General features: G+C 41.6%; 1 long non-coding RNA gene across 1 annotated transcript in view; it reads right to left on the reverse strand.

The window, feature by feature from the left end:
- The window catches only part of LOC146844066 (uncharacterized), an 84,610-nt gene that overhangs the window by 16,284 nt on the left and 50,188 nt on the right, over positions 1-18,138 (reverse strand). The window contains exon 3 of the long non-coding RNA XR_014981124.1: positions 13,046-13,144. This is a non-coding gene — a long non-coding RNA (uncharacterized LOC146844066). The remainder of the gene's footprint in view (positions 1-13,045; positions 13,145-18,138) is intronic.

Raw genomic sequence — 18,138 nt, forward strand, 5'->3', positions numbered from 1 at the left:
GTTCACTGGAGCCAAATCCCAGACCTACAATGTACGAAGAGTTAGAGGAATGGAAAGTAGAAGCATTTGAAAGAGAGAAATATTGAACTGGTAGGAGATATAGAAACTTGATGAATAGATTCCCTTTTGAGAGGAGAGAAGATAAAATGAGAAGATGGAGGAGGGCTGTGATAACTGAAGGTCTGCACCTAGTTTTAGTAGTTGAGAATCAGACAGGAGGCAAATGTAAGGAGAAAAAGAAAAATATAGAGACTTCAATTCTAAGAGATGATCCAAACGATTCTGATGATGAGTTGAGGACAATATGACCAAAAGACCTCCGCCATACCAAGAAAGTCCGAGTGAGGTGACTCCAAGTGTGCCACATTTGGGAATCCCATTAACTCCACAATTTATGGAAATAGCTAGGGTAGTACAAGAAAATGAAATGAATTTGATGAATGAGGCAAGAGTAGAGCAGGTTCAGAAATTAAGCCAGTTAAGTTTGAATGTAGAAGCATTAACCGTACCGGTAACAAGTGGTCCTGTTGCCCCATTGTATGGAGAAAAACAGAACGTATCAAACATACATACGTTATCAGTTCCAAGGAGTAGCGTCAGGAGTGGAATGGTGACGGTAGCGGATGAGGATGGACAGGCTGATAGGAATACTACTTTGTTAGATCTTCCGGTTTGTGAGATGATAACAGCAACGCCTAAGAGAAGTATACAAATAGACCAAAGGAGAATAGGGTCTAATGTCACACCAATGGCAGGGAGTTCAGCAGGTCCTTCACCAGACGAATTAAATAATTGGATAAAGGAAATGGTAAAGCCAAAACCTCAACCACAGAGTATAAATGTATGCCAGGTGAAAGCAGATTTGGAAGAGATGATTATTGGTGCAATAAGTCCAGACAGATTAGGAACTTACCGAGATGAAGAATTGTTGTTTTTGTGTAAAAGTATTACGTGGAGAGTGAGGAATCTACATGAGAAAATATCAGAGACTGCTAGTGAGTATGGAGTAAACATAGAAAAGTCAAAAGTGTTACAGAAATCATACAGATTGGCTTTTACTGATAAGGCTTTGGAAAGTTTGAATGCGTCTGGGAAAAGGTTGGAGATAAAGGAGTTGACGAACAGTTTAAAGAAATGGGGAGATGTAGAACGATGGAAAGGTAGATGGATGAAAAAGAAGGAAGAAGCAGCTAGTAAAGGAGCATCTATGTTTCCATTGAAAGAGACAGAACAAGTTGAAAGGATGTGTCAGATGAGGGAGGTGCCAGGTGGGGAATATGATCATGTTCCATGGTCAAGACACAATATATTATCTTTTACAAATGATTTTCCCTGGTTAAGTGAGAAAGCAGTTGAGTGGTACAAACAGGTAGAAAGGTTTGAGTAGGTTTCAAAGGTCCTGTTGAAGGACTTGGATGGTTTGTTTGAGATTGTTCTTCCAGCAGATGCTTGGACTGAGTGTAAAATCACGGTTGATTGGCCAAAAGAAGAATATCCTAGAGACCTAAAAACAGGTGCACAATCAGAGGAGGCAATGACAAAGTATAATCAGGTAATCACATTTTTGAAAAGGAACATTTCCCCGAAGGAAACAGATTGGGTTAAGATTGACAGGACAACCCAAGAACCAAAAAAATCAGTACATGCCCACTATGAAATTTTATTGCAGGTATTTAAATAGTACAGTGGGTTTGAGAATATTGGAGACAAGGATATGGGACATTTTATACATCAATGTGTGTTTGGTTTGAAACCGGAAATTGGTAATATGATTCAACAGCATTTGATTTGTCGGCGAAGCAAAACTATCGATGAAATTCTGAGATATGCAAAGTATTGTAGTGATGATATTGATTCGAGACATATAAAGCTGAAAGAGAAAATGATGTGGGCACAAGTTAAACTAGCAGAACAGCAGGAGGTAAATAATAATACTCAAACAGGTTATCAGATGAATGGTATAAATCAAAATGGAGGTAGAGGAAAAGGGAAAATGAGCAAAGAAGAGGCTAGAACGAAATGTCCTTGTCATGTGTGCGGAAAGTATGGACATTGAAAGAACAAGTGTAGCTCCCCTCAAAAGAATAATGGGTAAATCAAAATTTAAATCCACAGATGTAGAATGAGGTGGGTGTGAATCAACAGCAGCAGGTAGTTGCTCCACAGTTACAGGTGCCACAAGCTCCTACACCAAATAATGTGAATGCTCAAGTGCAGAGGTACAGTGCAAACACTGGATTTTACGAAGGTGATCAGGTTGGTAAGAATTCAAATGTGCAAATGTTTCCGCAATACTGGTTGCACTGCATTGAGAGTGATTCAGACTCATTTCAATGACGGTGCCTGAGTGCGGAGAGAGAGTGCAAACTTGGCGCATACTTAGCAGTAGATCAGTGAGGTCCAATTGTTGACGGAAAAGTGGAAGGTAATGATATTACATTCCTAGAGGACACTGGTACTACCCTTTCTACTGTGAGAGCAGCAGAAATTCCAGACCCACCCCTCTCGGGAGAAACTATCCCAGTAGTAGGAATCTCGAATAATAATATTAGAACCCCAGTCACAAATCCAATAGAAGTGCATATTGGAAGTTTCAGAGGCATGCATCATTTTGTCGTATGCAACTCAAGTCCAGTACATCTCCTGAGAAGGGATTTATTGTGTAAAATGAACTCCACCATCTTCTGTACGCCAGATGGTGTTGCATCTCAGACACCTGATGAGGATGTCGAATTCAAGATGATGCTAGCGAATCAAGAGACAGAAGTAGAGGAGTTATTTTCACTTCTAACTAAAGAACATTTGCCTGAAGAATTAAAGAGTGCAATACGGTCTGATGTATGGGATTTTACAGGAACAGAGATTGATTCTAATGACAAATGTAGACCTGATTCAGGTTCCAACGAAAGAGGGTGCTGTATATCCAAATACCCCTCAGTACAAAATGAGTCTGGAAGTAATTGCAGGAGTCATTCCTGTGATTGACAAAATGATTGCTTACTGTAAAGTTCTTAGGGCAACTTCAATACATGTTTAAAAATACATCACAATATTACAATCAGGGGGAAGAGACCATCTCTCAATATTAGAAAAGCACAAAGTTGTAGTTTATTTAAATATTTTCATCAATGATTTTATGATATTTTGGACAGAGAAAAACAACAATAAATCAATCTGCAAACATTCCACATTCATCCATTTATCCAGTCATGCAAATTACATACATATTGAGCTTATTTTTACATGGTCTGTACATCTGATATGCAATGCTTGTAAACAAATCATTATATAATATCAATATGATGACATGATTGTGTTAGTTTTTAAATCCAAACAAAGTTTGCTTCAATCAAGGTTGTGGCAATATTCATCTACGCGCGTTTCGGCAGAGAAATGCCTTTGTCAGGAAAGCCACTTCCTGTGTTGTTTCTTAGAAGGTGCTGGTCGCACGGAATAGGATGAACTGTCCTCCAAGTAAAGCAAAACCTAGAGGACGAGAGGTCCTAGGTGTAGTATAAAGGGGATACCAGATGATGCTGTCTTAAGAACAGAAGCGAGAAATAGCTCGTAACAATCTTTGCGTGAGCAGGTCCTCTGATAACTGAGAAATATATGTTTTACCATGAAGCATCAAGCTGGATAACCATTTTCGAAAGAGGGCACTCTATTCAGAGGATGATGAACCTCTGACAAAAAAACGCTATCGCCTTCACTCGTGCTGTTGCGGGGTCCCCAAGAATTCAGAAGTGCGGACAGATACCGACCAAATGATTGAACAGGGAATACAAAAAGAAATACTGAGCATTCCTTGTAATTCGCCTATTATAAGAATTAAGAAGCCTAACAGAAAATAAAGAATAGTGCAGGATTTGCGAAAAATAAATAAAATTGTAGGACCCTGCTGTCCAGTAGTACCAAATCCAGCACTGATCCTATATCGAATTCCCTGTGATGCTGAAAGGTACACAGTAATTGATTTGTGCCAAGCATTTTTCTCGATTCCTTTGCATCTGGAGAGCCAATATCTTTTTGCATTCCGGTTCGGAGACAGTGTTTTGGCATGGTGCCGAGTTCCTCAAGGGTACACAGAGAGTCCTTCAATCTTTAATCAGATTTTGAAGAAATGTCTGGCGACATTGGTCATGCCAGGAAATTCAGTTTTGGTTCATTACATTGATGACCTACTAGTGGCATCAAACACACAAGAGGCATGCGTAACAGATACCATTGCCTTACTGAACCATTTGGCAAAAGGAGGACACAAAGTGCCACCAGTCAAACTGCAATTTTGTAAACAGGGAGTCCAGTACCTAGGACACAAAATAGAAAAAGGTGTCAGAAAGGTGACACCAGAAAGAATTAGTGTAATTAAGCAAATGAACCTGCCTACCACTCAGAGTGGTAGGCAGGTCTGAATGTTTTTGGGAATGGTTGTATACTGTAGGCAGTGGATCAGTGGTTTCTCACTGATTGCAAAACCTCTACAGAGGTTGACACGAAAAGATGTGAAAGATCCGATTGTGTTGGATGATGAAAGTATGGAAGCTTTTACAGAACTGCAAAACAGTCTCTGTCGAGCACTTGCGTTAGGAATACCAGATTATGAAAAGGATTTTGCATTGTACTGCTATGAAAGAGATGGGTGCGCACTATCAGTTTTAACTCAAAAACATGGAATGGCACGAAGTCCAGTAGCATACTTTTCAGCTACTTTGGATTCTGTAGCTGCAGCGTTGCCAGGTTGTTTGAAAGCAGTAGCTGCTACTTACGTGAGTCTGGAACAGAGTGAAGCGATTGTGATGGGGCATCCAGTCAAAGTGTATGTGCCACATTCCATTGAGACCCTTCTTACTCGTACCTAGGCCTGGGCGAAGCACTACGCTACGCTCGCGTAGTTTGCGAAGTTCGCGCTACTTCGCACTACGCGAACTGCACGTAGCACAGTGCGAACACGCGTAGCGTAGTGTTGCGTAGTGCTGCGGTCATTTTTTGCTTGCTCGCGGTCCTCAACGTCAAGTTGGTGACCGCGAGCAAGCAAAATGACATCCCGGCGAGACTTTTTCCTTGTTCGTGATCAGTAAAATCAAGTTGGCGATCGCGAGCATGGAAAATAAACCTGCTGGCGAGATTCCCAACGCGAGGAGGTCAGGTTTCTCATTGCGAGGGGTCGCGTATGCTCGCGACCGCTCGCGATGAGAAACTACCAGTTCGCGTTGAGAAAGCTGCCGCTCGAGTAAAAATCTACTCGAGCAGCAGAAAACTACAGCTCGCACTGTGCAAGATGCCATTTTCAATGATTGCACAGTGCCGGTTGCTTGTCCGCACTGTGCAATCATTGAAAACAACATCTTGCACAGTGCGAACATGTTACTACGCAGTTCGTGAAGTGCTACGCGTAGCTCGCGTAGTGCGAACTTCACTTTGCGTAGCTTCGCGAAGTGCTACTTCGCGAACTACGCCCACCCTTACTCGTACCAGGACACAATACATGACCTCTAGTCGGCTGACTAAGTATGAAAGAGTGATCTTGAGTGCTGAAAACATGAGTGTGGTGAGGTGCACAACTGTGAATCTGGCAACTCTGTTGCCAAATTCATATTGTGAGGAAGTGAGAGAGGAAGCGGATCACGATTGTTTGGATGTGACCGAACTGTGCACACAACCAAGGCCTGACATAGGGGATGATCCTCTAGATGAATCAGACTGCAAGATGTTTGTGAATGGATCATGTTTGAGGAATGAGAAAGGTGAACTGTGCACTTCCTATGCTGTTTGCACCCAGTGGGAGTTCTAGAAGCATTCTGTCTAAAAGGGGTAAACTCTGCCCAAATTGCTGAATTGATAGCTCTGATTAGAGAGTGCAAAATTGCCAAAAGCCTGAGGGTAACCATATTTACTGATAGTCAATATGGTTTTGGGGTTGTCCATGATTTTGGACAGCTATGGATGCAAAGGTGATTTCTGACTTCTTCAGGTTCCTCTATAAGAAACAGCAAAACTGTAGAAGATGTTATGGATGCTTTGCAATTCCCTAAAAGAATTGCAGTGGTCAAATGTTCTGCACATAAGTCAGGAGACGACAATGTGACGAGGAGCAACAGATACGCCGATTCAGTAGCACGTTTCTGTGCATGAAATTTATTAGCGCTAAACAGAGGGATGGAGAGAGGAAATACCAATTGCAATCTTATGTTTTCTTCTTCATTTAAAACTTAGGATGAAGTTAGGCAGTTGCAGGAGGAAGCAAGTGAGGAGGAAAAGGAAATCTAAAAGAATTCAGGCTTCAGAAAAAGAGCAGAGGATTAAGTGTGGGTCTATATAGTCGAAAGACCAGTTATGCTGGATAGTTTACTAACCCATATGGCCAGAGTATACAATGGAATTGCACATGTTGGAAGAGATGTAATGATCAGACTCTTCAAGCAGTCATGGTATAACCCAAAGTTCAGGGTCATTGCAGAGAGCCTTTGTCAGAGGTGCACCACATGTCAGCAGCAGAATTCAGGCAGAAAGACAGTTGTTAGTTGGTGACGAAATGGAAGAGCACTAGGTCCATTCACCCGACTCCAGTTGGACTTTATAGAGCTCCCCCGTGCAATGGGATGAAATATGTGTTGGTTGTTGTCTGTTTGTTCTCTCGCTGGGTGGAAGCCTATCCAAGAACAAGGACGACAGTTTAACTGTCGCCCAGCTGCTGCTAAGATAACTGATCCCTAGATTTGGATTTCCAGTCACTTTAGAAACAGATAGAGGAACCCATTTCAATAACGAAATAATTCAGATGATTTGTGAAGCATTACAAATTGAACAGAAGCTGCATTGTGCCTATCGACCCGAAGCATCTGGAGGGGTTGAGCAGATCAATGGCACAATAAAATCTAGGTTAGGAAAGATGTGTCCACAACACTGAAATGGTCTGATGCTTTACCCCTTTTATTGATCTGTTGGATCCTCATTTCATCATTTTGAACCTTTCGGATATCCTGCAAATTGCATAAGAACTCTGGAGACAATAGTTATCATACTGCTACTGGTCTGTGATATGGAGTTAGTGTGAATGACCTAGCTCTCTACTTATGGGAGTGCTGTTCGAGCCAATTTTTCTAGATAACATGAGGAAATTGTGTTTAGATCCCAGGTGGAACTGGCCTTACCAAATAATTCTGGTGACGACGACAGCAGTGAAGTGCGGTGGCTTGCCAAATTGGATACATGCCAGCCATACCAGACGATTCCCAAGTCCACTTGAAAGACAAGAAGAGCAGCAACTGGTAGATCAAAGTCAAAATCCCGCAGCTGAAGTGTGTGAAGCTGAAGAATCTAGAGTGACAAATTCTGAAGAACAAACTGATGATGAACAGCTAAGCACAAGTCAAGTAGAGTGGGCACCAGCCACTGGGTTTCGTGAGTCTGCTGTTGAACCAGAAGAGAAAGAGATTATTGTTGAACCAGAAGAATGAAAAGTTACTGAAAGTCAAGAAGAAGAACAGGTCCTAGAAAGGTCAAATAAAAGAACCTGTGAACCAGATGAAGAAGGCAAAAAAGTAGTTCAAGTTAAAAGACCAAGGAAAGGTGACAATTGGCCAGGTGGAGTGAAAAGGCTGAAATACACTCTTGTGAGAAGAAAGTCAAAGAGAAGACCAGAGTAAATTAATGAGGTCTCATGTCAAGCAGAACAAGAAGAATAACGAGAAGAATTAGTATGAAAAACAAGAAGAGTAAGAATTCCAAGCAGAAAATACAGAGTACAAGAATGGACCTATGTTATCTTGGAAGAGATTGAGAGCTCAGATCCAAGTGAAGAAAGAGACAGTGCTGACACTCAGCAAGTGGACGAAAGTAAGTTGAGACCACCTTAAAAGAACTGTGGCAAATTAAGGTGAAATCTTGCCAGATGAAGAATGAACTGAATGACTCAGAAGAACTAAAAGAAAAGCAAAATAAAAGAAAGGGGTAAAGAAGAAAAGCCTTGAAGTGTAGGATGACACTAATTTTCAGAGATGTTTGAGTAAGATTTTTGTTTTTATATCGGTATAGATTTTCCATTTTTTAGTAGAATACAAAATGGCCAGAGAAAAAGTGACTGAACATTCAAAATCTAGCCTGAAACGTAGATGTATTAAAGCTAACTTATGTAGTGTCTTTTTATTAACATTTATGTAGACATTATTAACTGTCATTGTACTTATTTAATGGTAACTAATAACCAAAACAATACTAATGATTCAATAAGAAACACCAAGGACTAACATAGAACAATTAGATGGAAGCCTTCTCCACCATGATAAATCAATTAATGATTTCTCGTTAAATATTTTTACTAAATTGTTGTATGAATATGTGAATACCATGAATGTGGGTGATTGTTATGTGTGCATGCAATTACCTTCATCTGTCTCAGAGGGGGTGACATATCATCACCTTCCTTTAACATATGGTGTGTCCTGTAGTGTCTTAACCAGCCTCTTTTATGTGAAGGGGAAGTTGGAGTATCATTATTCAAATATAGACTTAGTATTTTCAGAATTACCTATTATAAAGGAGCTGGATAAGGTTTTATGTAGTACAAATGCACGGCATATGGGAGAATTCTTCCATATTACCAAGACATTAGATAAATAATATGCGTATAACAATAATCTAGTTTGCGGGTTGAAGAAAAGCTGTTTATAGAAATGGTAGAATATAGATGAGAAAGTTTCCAAAGAAAAGCGGCTGAACAGAAGTCACAGGTACCACTGTGGGCTTTCAGAGAGGGAAGACGTGCGCTGCAATGTCCATGGACTGGTATCAGAAAGGTAAAATATGTTTGCTTAGAACAAAAACTAACTATAATAATTATTTCATTGGTTCTAGTGAATGTGAGCATACTTTTCAAATTACCAAAGGTTGAGGATTGAAGGGAGGAATTTATCCCGTTTTCCCAGGAGTTTATTATGTGTGCGGTAAGAAAGCCTATAACAGGTTGCCTACACATTGGTATGGTAACTGTTATTTTGCAATTGTTTTTCCTAAAGTCTACCATGTAGATAAAAACAACAAACAGAATTACCGAAGTAAGACAAGGACTAACACGTGATAAGAGAACAGTTTCTCAGAAAAAGTAGGGGATATTTTTGGTGCATTGATACCCTCAGTTGGAGTCGTTCTGAATTTACTTAAAATTCGAAAATTGTCCACGATAGTTGATCGTTTATCAACAGACACTGCTGGTGAATTCTTAATGATTTACACAAAAATGGTTGTAATCAGATCTATGGTTTTGCAGAATCGACTTGCTCTTGATATCTTATTGGCCTAAGAGGGTGGAGTCTGTGGCATGTTGAAAATTCAACACTTCTGTACATATATCCCTGACAAAAATAAAGGTATTGAGGGATATATAAAGAATATTACGAAATTACATGAAGATTTGCCCCAACTGGAGGCCGATGGTGTTTGGGAGAAACTGGTAAGGGTTTCTCTTCTGTAGGCAAATAATTTTCTCCCTTTGGAAGTAGCTTATTAGGAAAAATAATAATGCCAATCATTTCAGTAGCTGTAATAGCCTTAGTAAAAATAACAACAACATATAAGTATTGTAAGTGTGATTGCGGAAGAAAAGATATGACAGAATCCAATAACAAACGAAGAGCAAGAAAGAGAAAAAGAGATGAGATAGAACTAGAAGATACCAAGAGAGGCTACTATGACCAAAGGATTTAGATGAGCAATTGATGAAAAGAGAGAAAAGACCTGATATTTAGTTAGATGAAGATGGCACTTGGTATGGTAGATATCTTATGATCGCTCCAGTAAGCCATCAGAAGGGGGTTGATGGAGCAAGATTTCAGATTGCTCGGATTAACACCCCATGATACGTACTAATAGTGTGCAGTGACAAGCTAAACATACAAAGCTCATTAACACAAGGGAAACTGCTTTGGCGCATGTGTGCACTAACATGAACTAATGCATGAGAGAACTAGGCTGCATATTAATATGGCGTTTCAAAAGAAAGTAAATTTAGTGCAGGCCAAGGCTACATATCACAGTTATGCATCTTGCTTTAAATGATAACAAATAAAGCCGCTTTTGCCTAAAATCTTTTGCTAGGAAAAATGTTAACTGGGAATAGCACAAAGGTGGGTGGTAAACAGTGAAACGTGCATTACCATGTAATTAATTAATGTATATGTTTTTATTCACCATAGTAAGCTGAATGTGAATGGGCCTCCATATTTCTTAAGTTAACTGGATAGATGAGGGGCTGGAAGTTGAGCGAGAGTGAACACATGAACAGGCAAACAGAAGCGCTGAGTACTGCAAAGAAAGGACAGAAGTTCAAGGATGCTCTGCACAGAGTGCATTGTTCGCCTGCCAAGAGATGAAACTAGCCGTGGGACCCAAGACATCTCCAGGGGACGTGACTGAGAATTATGTGTGAAAGTGTAGAAATATATCATGTTTTGAAATTGAATAAACGAGTTAGAAATTACATCATGTGAACACCAAATAAACAATGGGTTATCCAAATTGTGAATAGAAACCTGGTGTTGTTACGGACCACCTCGTGAATCCACCAATGAGCTGATGTATTTCATAAATTGTTTCAACGGATGTGGGTTTGACATGTAGGTTTTAGGGTATAACTGGGGTGCCTTTAGGGGTGTGTTTTACGCCTTTTCCGTTAGCTGTTCGAGAGGGGTGATGCGTTGCTCTCCGTAGGTTTGCAGAGAGGCCTAGCTGTTCCTGTCCCTGTCCCTCTCCTGGGTCCGGAATCTTTGTTCCCTGATTCTATTTCACGGGACCCGCACCATCTCCTCGGCCAAGGGGGTGGTATTCCACAGATCCTTTGGGATTGTATTATTCTGACTCATACTTTGCATAAATATTTGCAAATGTATTTTTGTCTCTGAAAGTTATGTCTCTTTATCTATCTACTCTGTCACATGTATTTTATTTTCGCCTTATTTTTGCTGAAACTGATGTCTCCTAATCTATCCACTCTTTCACTGTGCATATCGTTAATTGTGATGAGAATGACACTGTTTGCATTTGCTGATTGTTTTTCTCTCTCTTTGTGAATTTCATTGTTTGGATTTGTAATGGTATGCAATGAGCATTAATATTTTACTACAATTTGAGATAAAGCTTTATTAATCTTATCGAGAGTCTGTGATTATTTAGCTATCTAGATAGTTAGTTAGATAGTGCTACCATTACCATCAACTTCTCAACTAATTGGTCCATCGACCGAGAGAAAAGAGAGTTGATATGAGGTTTAGTTGTGTATTTAGAAAAGCTAAACATGAACTTGTGAAGAAAATAAACTTTACGTCATTAAAACGTGCCCCCCAGCACATCAGGGATTTGGGTGAATGTGTATGGGCCAATGTGTGTTATCATGTATTGATCCCTGATTAGGTGTCGCCCTGGATCACAGCTCTTCCAGATCTTCTTCTTGGTAGGGTCCTAAGTCCAAAAGAGGTGTGAAGTTCTGGGGTCAGGGCCCTAACACAAACTAGTTCTGGCCTTTGAAGTAGGCATACTTCAAATGCTGTCATTCTTGCTCACAAGATCTTGTTCCTTCCCTGTCCCACACACGGTCCATGAGGTCGAGACTTCTTTGTGCAGAACAGATCCAGCTCTATGCCTGTGTCAGTGACAACTCCTCCCACTACTCTTAGCCCAGGAAGACCCATCAGCCTGGTGATGGGCCATCACAATATGCGAGGCACACTTAAGCTCCCTTTGTGTGGCTGTCTAGAGTGTATGCAGGAGATCCCAGCTGTCAACTATACAAACATGGATTCCACAGGCAGGCACAGAATGGTTAAGCAAAAAAATGCCACTTTCTAATGGTGGCATTTTCACACACAGGGTAACCTAAACTCCAAATTCCTTTCTCTTCCCAATTGAAAGTTACTCTTGCAATATGTGCAAGGCCACTTCAAAGATAACCTATGGGAGAAATCGCCTTTCAATAGTGAAAAACTAAATGCACAGTATTTCAATATCAGGACAATTGAAACACATCACTACATGTCCTACCTTTCACTTACACTGCACCCTGCCAATGGAAAAAGAGAAAGTTAGGTTCTTACAAGTGGACACACTTGCCAGGTCGACATGGCAGTCAAACACATGGGCACAGACACAGCAGTGGCAGGTCTGAGACACCTTTGAGAGGCTATGTGTGTGGGTGGCATAATCAGTGCTACAGACCAACTAGTAGCATTTGATATATAGGCCCTGGGCACATGTGCACTTTACTGAGGACTTATTGGCAAATCAAATATGCCAATCACGGATATACCAATCAATAACCCAATTTACATGGAGAACATAGGCATTTTAGCACTAAATAGAAGTGCTTAAGTGCCCAATGTCCAAAAACCAGCAAAGACTTTGTCAAAAACAGGAGGGCAAAAAGTACAAAGTCTGGGAATAAACCTCCCAAAAATTCTAGGTTCCAATATGAACCTTAATGTCATTTTTAGATACACAGATGCCAATTAGGGGTAGTCCATAGAAGCAACTTCTACCTTTCACCCTACCATTCACATCCATGTCACTGTCATTGATAACTCTAGCTTGGAGTAATGGAAGAGGTTCAAGTCCTTGCCCTCCTAGCAATAAATTGGAGTATGTGGTGCAGCTGTGGGAGTGACATGTGGTTTGTACTGCAAATGGAGAAGGATGTCACTTCCAACTTTGTTTTGTACTGGCGCCCATGTTCTGATACTGAGGAAGTCCATGTCAAGGTGCACTTAATATGCTTATTTCTTAAGGAAGAGTGTGTTGTGAAGCTCATTCTGATCACACAGCTAAAGTCTGGAACCAACTCCGATTGCTGGTTGGGTCCCAAAGCAACCATAATATACATAGGATACATAAGAATGGGGTTATTTAAACATAATCCTGGCATTTGAGTGTTTGCCGAATTTTAATCTTTGCAACATTGTCAGCTGCCTTAGCTTGTCCCGATCAGTGCCAAGAGGCACTTCAGTTGCTATTTGTGCTCTATAAACTTTTCAAATAAATTAAATACATAAATACTCACATACATCCTGACGGAAGTGTAAACACATATTCTCATCAGGACGACAATCTTTGATCCCCTCATCAGGTCCGTTGGAAAAGTAACATTTGAGGGCTCCACCTACAGGGGTGGTGAGTGGGAGGAGATAGGAATTACGGAAGAAGAGGAGAGGAGAGAGGAGGAGCGGACCGGAGAGGCGAGAGGAAAGGAGTGGAGGGAAGGCAAAGAATGAAGAAGGAACATGGATGAGATTATGTGAAAATTATGCAGGAACAAGGGGGAAGTGGTAGAATAGAAGAGAGAGAAAGAAAAGATAAGTTGTCCATCAGAAAGCAGCAAGTTGAATGAAAATGCACACGCGGAAAAGAGGGACACAGGGGTGAGGAAATGAGGGAAGGCAGTAGGAGAGAGAAAGAGACCAAAATTAGATATATGTCAGACTCTAAATGAATGTGAGAAATCGGAACAAATAAAGGAAGTGTGACAGATAAGGGTATTCTAATGTATAAGGAGAAGGAATGGATGAAATACATCAAGAACATTTTTGAAAGTGAGATAAATAGAGACAGGGAAAATAACATGTGCAGAAGGCATTCAAATACAATTTTCATCCAGAATGTGTATCCCCTCCTTTACCATACTCTTCATCCCTCCACTTTCCTTTGACTTATAAGCCAGGATAAACTATGTTGGGAGATGGTTTGGGTGATTAACAAATGAAACACACTTCTAAAGTAGCTGCAATCATCGTCATCTACAAAATAAATATTTTGGTTATAAACCTTAAAAAGTTGGATATAAATAAAACATATAATATCGCACAATTTGTTGTTGTAGTCTTAACAAAGTGCATCATAACACTTAGATCAGAAGAAGAGAAACTCCACATAAAACTGGATCAGAGCACAGTCCATTGACAAAAACCTAACAATCAGTCCACTTGTCATCTGACTGTTTTTAAAAATCTACTGATAGAACCTGTAGATCTAGTGACATAGAGGGCACCACCCTTGTGCAAAAACATAAGTGTATGATAGCCAATCAGTAATGATGCATCAAGCTGCACACAGCACTAATAAAATACAATAGGGAACATCAGACAGTGCATTCATAGTTTAAACTAATATGTACATAACAAAAAATAATATAAATACATTAAATAAAACACCAGTTCAATGGCCCCAAAAGGTAGGATCACAAAAATAGACCAAAAAACACAGTATGTGGCACATTATGGTCAGCGATATGGTAAGTCAAGTGCAAACACAAGTCCTAATCCTCACCGCTGACAACCAATGTTAGAAATGGGGGTCTCTAATTGACAGAGGTAAGTACCTTTGTCCAAACAGGGACCCTTCTTCCTAGTCAGGATAAGGGAGTTACACTTCTAAAATCACCCCTGCTCACCCCCTTGTTAGCTTGGCACGAGCAGTCAGGCTTATCTTAGAGGCAGTGTGTAAAGCATTTGCACATAACCAACAGTAATGTAGTGCAAGCACTACAAAAGGACACCACATCAGTTTAGAAAAAAATCCAATATTTTTATATACTTAAGAGAAGATCAAAAACGATAAAAATCCACAATACAGTATTCAGCAATCTTCAGTTATCCAAATAAACTTGAAAAACAGTGCCTTGATGTCAATAGCTCCATCCGGAGCTATCACGGTGTCGTGAACAACAAATCCAAACAGTTCTGGCTGACCGCGATGTCGCGGGCCAGCTACGGTGTCGGGAAGACCCGCAAAACAGTACCTTTAGAAATACTGGGCGTTGGTGACCTCTCGTTGAGCTTCCGAAAGTATGGCGTCCGCAGGCGTCGGTTCCGGAGGTCGGTGCAGGAGTCGTCAGGCCCTTAAAGTCACACCCGTTGCAGATCAAACTCCTCGCAGTTGAAGTCAGGAGCGCTGGTGTCGGCAGGCGTAGGGTGCTGCAGTGCGAAGTGCAGCGGTGTGGCGTGTGATGCCCTCAGGTCGTGGTGCGAGCAACGGCTCGGTGATGTCATCAGATGGTGTCATCAGTGAGACCAGGGTCACAATGCAAAGGGAATGCGGTGCTCATTGCGGTGCTGGGAGGTCACGGTGCAATCAGCGGCATTGTTGTTCCTGAAGTGCTGTCGTCGGCTGACATACTGGAGTCAATGGCGCAGGAGTTGGTAGGCCAAGGTTGCAGTGCAGGATGAGGGCGGTGCGTTGAGTAACCTTATGAGCAGTGCCCTCAAACCACGGTGCAAGCAGCCGCGTCAATTTCGGCTTAGAGCGGCATTGACCGTTATACCAAGGCGTCGTCGTGAAGCGAGGGTGCGGAGTGCGGTGTCCACAGGTCGTGGTGCGAGCTGCAGCTCGGTGGTGGCATCAGCAGGCGGCATCGGTGAGTCCAGGGTCGCGGTGCGACATTGCAGCGGTGCCCTCTGCGGTGCCTTCAGGACACGGAGTCGGCAGCAGCATCGTAGATGGCGGCTAGATACTTTTATTTCTTTTTGCTTAATGGTTGCTTATTCAAAGTACACACCTATACATTTAAGGCCCAACCCCCCTTTTTTTGTTAAAAGGTTTTGAGCGGACAACAGTCCATGTGGGTCTTCCACAAAATATTGATTAAAAAGGGTATTGATCCAGGCTCACGAGTTTGCCACACCAGGCTTACTCCAAATAATTGTCATGTCCGAGAAGGAAACTTTGTCTGTCTCTGAAGATCACATTCAGAAACTTATTTCTGCACCATCCATTTTTCCTATTATTTACTTGAGTACAACCGCTAAGACAAAAAATGAGTCTGAAAAACTCATGAGACTCCAGAAAAAATGATTAGAACTGAATGAAAGTGGGCACTATCCCGTGGGGCCTCCAGGTAAAGAACGTCCCAGTCATTTTCACTGAATACCCAGAATACAAGAAGGGCTTTAGTTGTATTAGCACTAAATGCAGTAGAGATTTAATGGTACACTCCATTGAGACTGCTCAAAGGCTCTGCCGCACACAAGCGGATGAAATAGAACAACTGATACAATCAATCAAAGACAATCACACAGTCTCAGAGGCCAAGACTAGGGGGGGGCGGAATTTGCGTAGTTGCGTTACACAAAGTTCAGCGAAACGGTAAAAAATCTCCGCGAGCCATGCAGAATTCCACGAGCACGCGGAATTGCTTGTTACGCCCGTTCGCGATGCGTTTATCCTGTTCGGGGCTGCTGTTTGCATGCTCGGGGGGAGCTATCTCGTGAACTTGCCCACGCGTTCGCCAATTGGCGCGGCCATCTTGTTTCACTCGTACCACCCACTTGCAATGCGTGTTTCCTGTTCGCGAACGCAGATGTCCGATGGAACGTCCAAATGACGTGTTCGTGTTCACACATTCCCGCGAGATCGCGCGGTCGGCTACCAAAATCTCGAGGCACACGCGAACGGATAGGAAAACCCATCGGCGAACACAGGGATCCCGGTAAGTCGCTATCACACGTGCGAACACGCATTTTGAAAGCGCAAACAAGGAAAAAATTCCGTTATGCTGCGGAATTTTTGGCAATTCCGCATTCTCCGCAGATCGCGGAAATGCCAAAATTCCGCAAATTCGCCCAGACCTAGCCAAGACTCTCTTAGAGGAAAGAGAAAAAGAGTTCGCCACGTTTAAAGACAATAATATACATTTCAAAAACTCAAAATTCGAGCGTGATAAGAAATCATTCAACCTAGAGACAGTTTACCCCTACTTGAGGGTAGATTTCTATACAAGAGCGGAATCCCGTAGGTTCCTGCCAGAATTCCGGAGCAGACCCAAATGCAAGTTTCTAACTTTTTCTGAAACGTCATCTGAGTCCACAGGAGAATCAGACGAAACTGCAGGACCCTCAAATTCCAACCAGAAAAAAAGAAACAATAATACTTTTTTAGGAGAAGGCCAAGAACAGAAGAGAGAACGATTCAAGCCCCAACCATGGGAAATGCACACGAGGTGCCAATATTACAAATCATGAATACATCAACCATCATCAATTTATCAACAAAAACACTGACACGTGATCAAGAAGCTGTTTTAGAACTCAGTCTTAAATTCATTCCCAGCCAACAGCAAGACTTAACTCACCTCAAAATGGAAGAAATGGAACTGTTTAGAAAAATCAGGCTCCTTACATTTTTTTAAGATAAAGAACAGGCATCTATTGGAAAAGTCTCTGGTCTCCATAACAAATGTACCTTCTGTCCTCTTCCCCACACCATTCCGAAGAACATATTTGCGTTCGAACAAACGGTTCTATCATCCCTCAATCAACTGAATCATCACAGAACCTTTGTAAAAAACAACATGACGATGTCGCAAAGATTGGCAATCAAGGAATTGAAAGAGGACAAAGACATAATAATCAAACCCGCCAATAAAGGTGGAGCGATGGTGGTATGGTCTAGAGAGGCTTATCTAGCAGAGGGACACAAACATGTCTTCAACCAAACATGGTACAGGAGGATCCCCTCTGACCCGGTCAAGCAAATCTAAAGTGCGATCAAAGTCATCGTGGATGAAGGCTTACAGAATGGCATTCTGGGCCCTAAGGAACATGAATATCTCCTTAAAAAACATCCCAGGACCCCTGTAATTTACATTCTTCCAAAGACACATAAGAGTGCCACCGTTCCTCCAGGGCGCCCAATAGTGTCGGGATGTGATTCAGCCTTAGAGCATATTGCAGGATATGTCGATCTATTCCTCGAAGAATTTCTGAAAGAGGTTTTTATCATATTTGAGGGATACGACAGACTTTATAAACAAAATTGAGGGTTTCGAATTCAACCCTGCTCAGCACAGAATGGCCACATTGGATGTTGTGTCTCTATACACACAGATACCTCAGGAGGAGGCCCTCGAAGTGTAGGAATCCTATCTAGAGGGCAGAGAGCGCCCCCATCGGGTACACTCCCAATTCATCTTAGATCTGGCATCATTGGTATTGAAAAATAATTATTTCAAGTTTGAAAATGAGATGGTGGTACTCTACATGGCACGGTATGAGAAGCGGTACATTTACAACAACAATCCATACAAAGATCATGTGATACAATGGTATCGATACATAGATGATGTGTGGTGTATTTGAGCAGGCACAGAAGATGATCTCCTTA

Source organism: Triturus cristatus, chromosome 4_1 (assembly GCF_964204655.1).
Source record: "Triturus cristatus chromosome 4_1, aTriCri1.1, whole genome shotgun sequence".
NCBI classification, from domain to species: domain Eukaryota; kingdom Metazoa; phylum Chordata; class Amphibia; order Caudata; family Salamandridae; genus Triturus; species Triturus cristatus.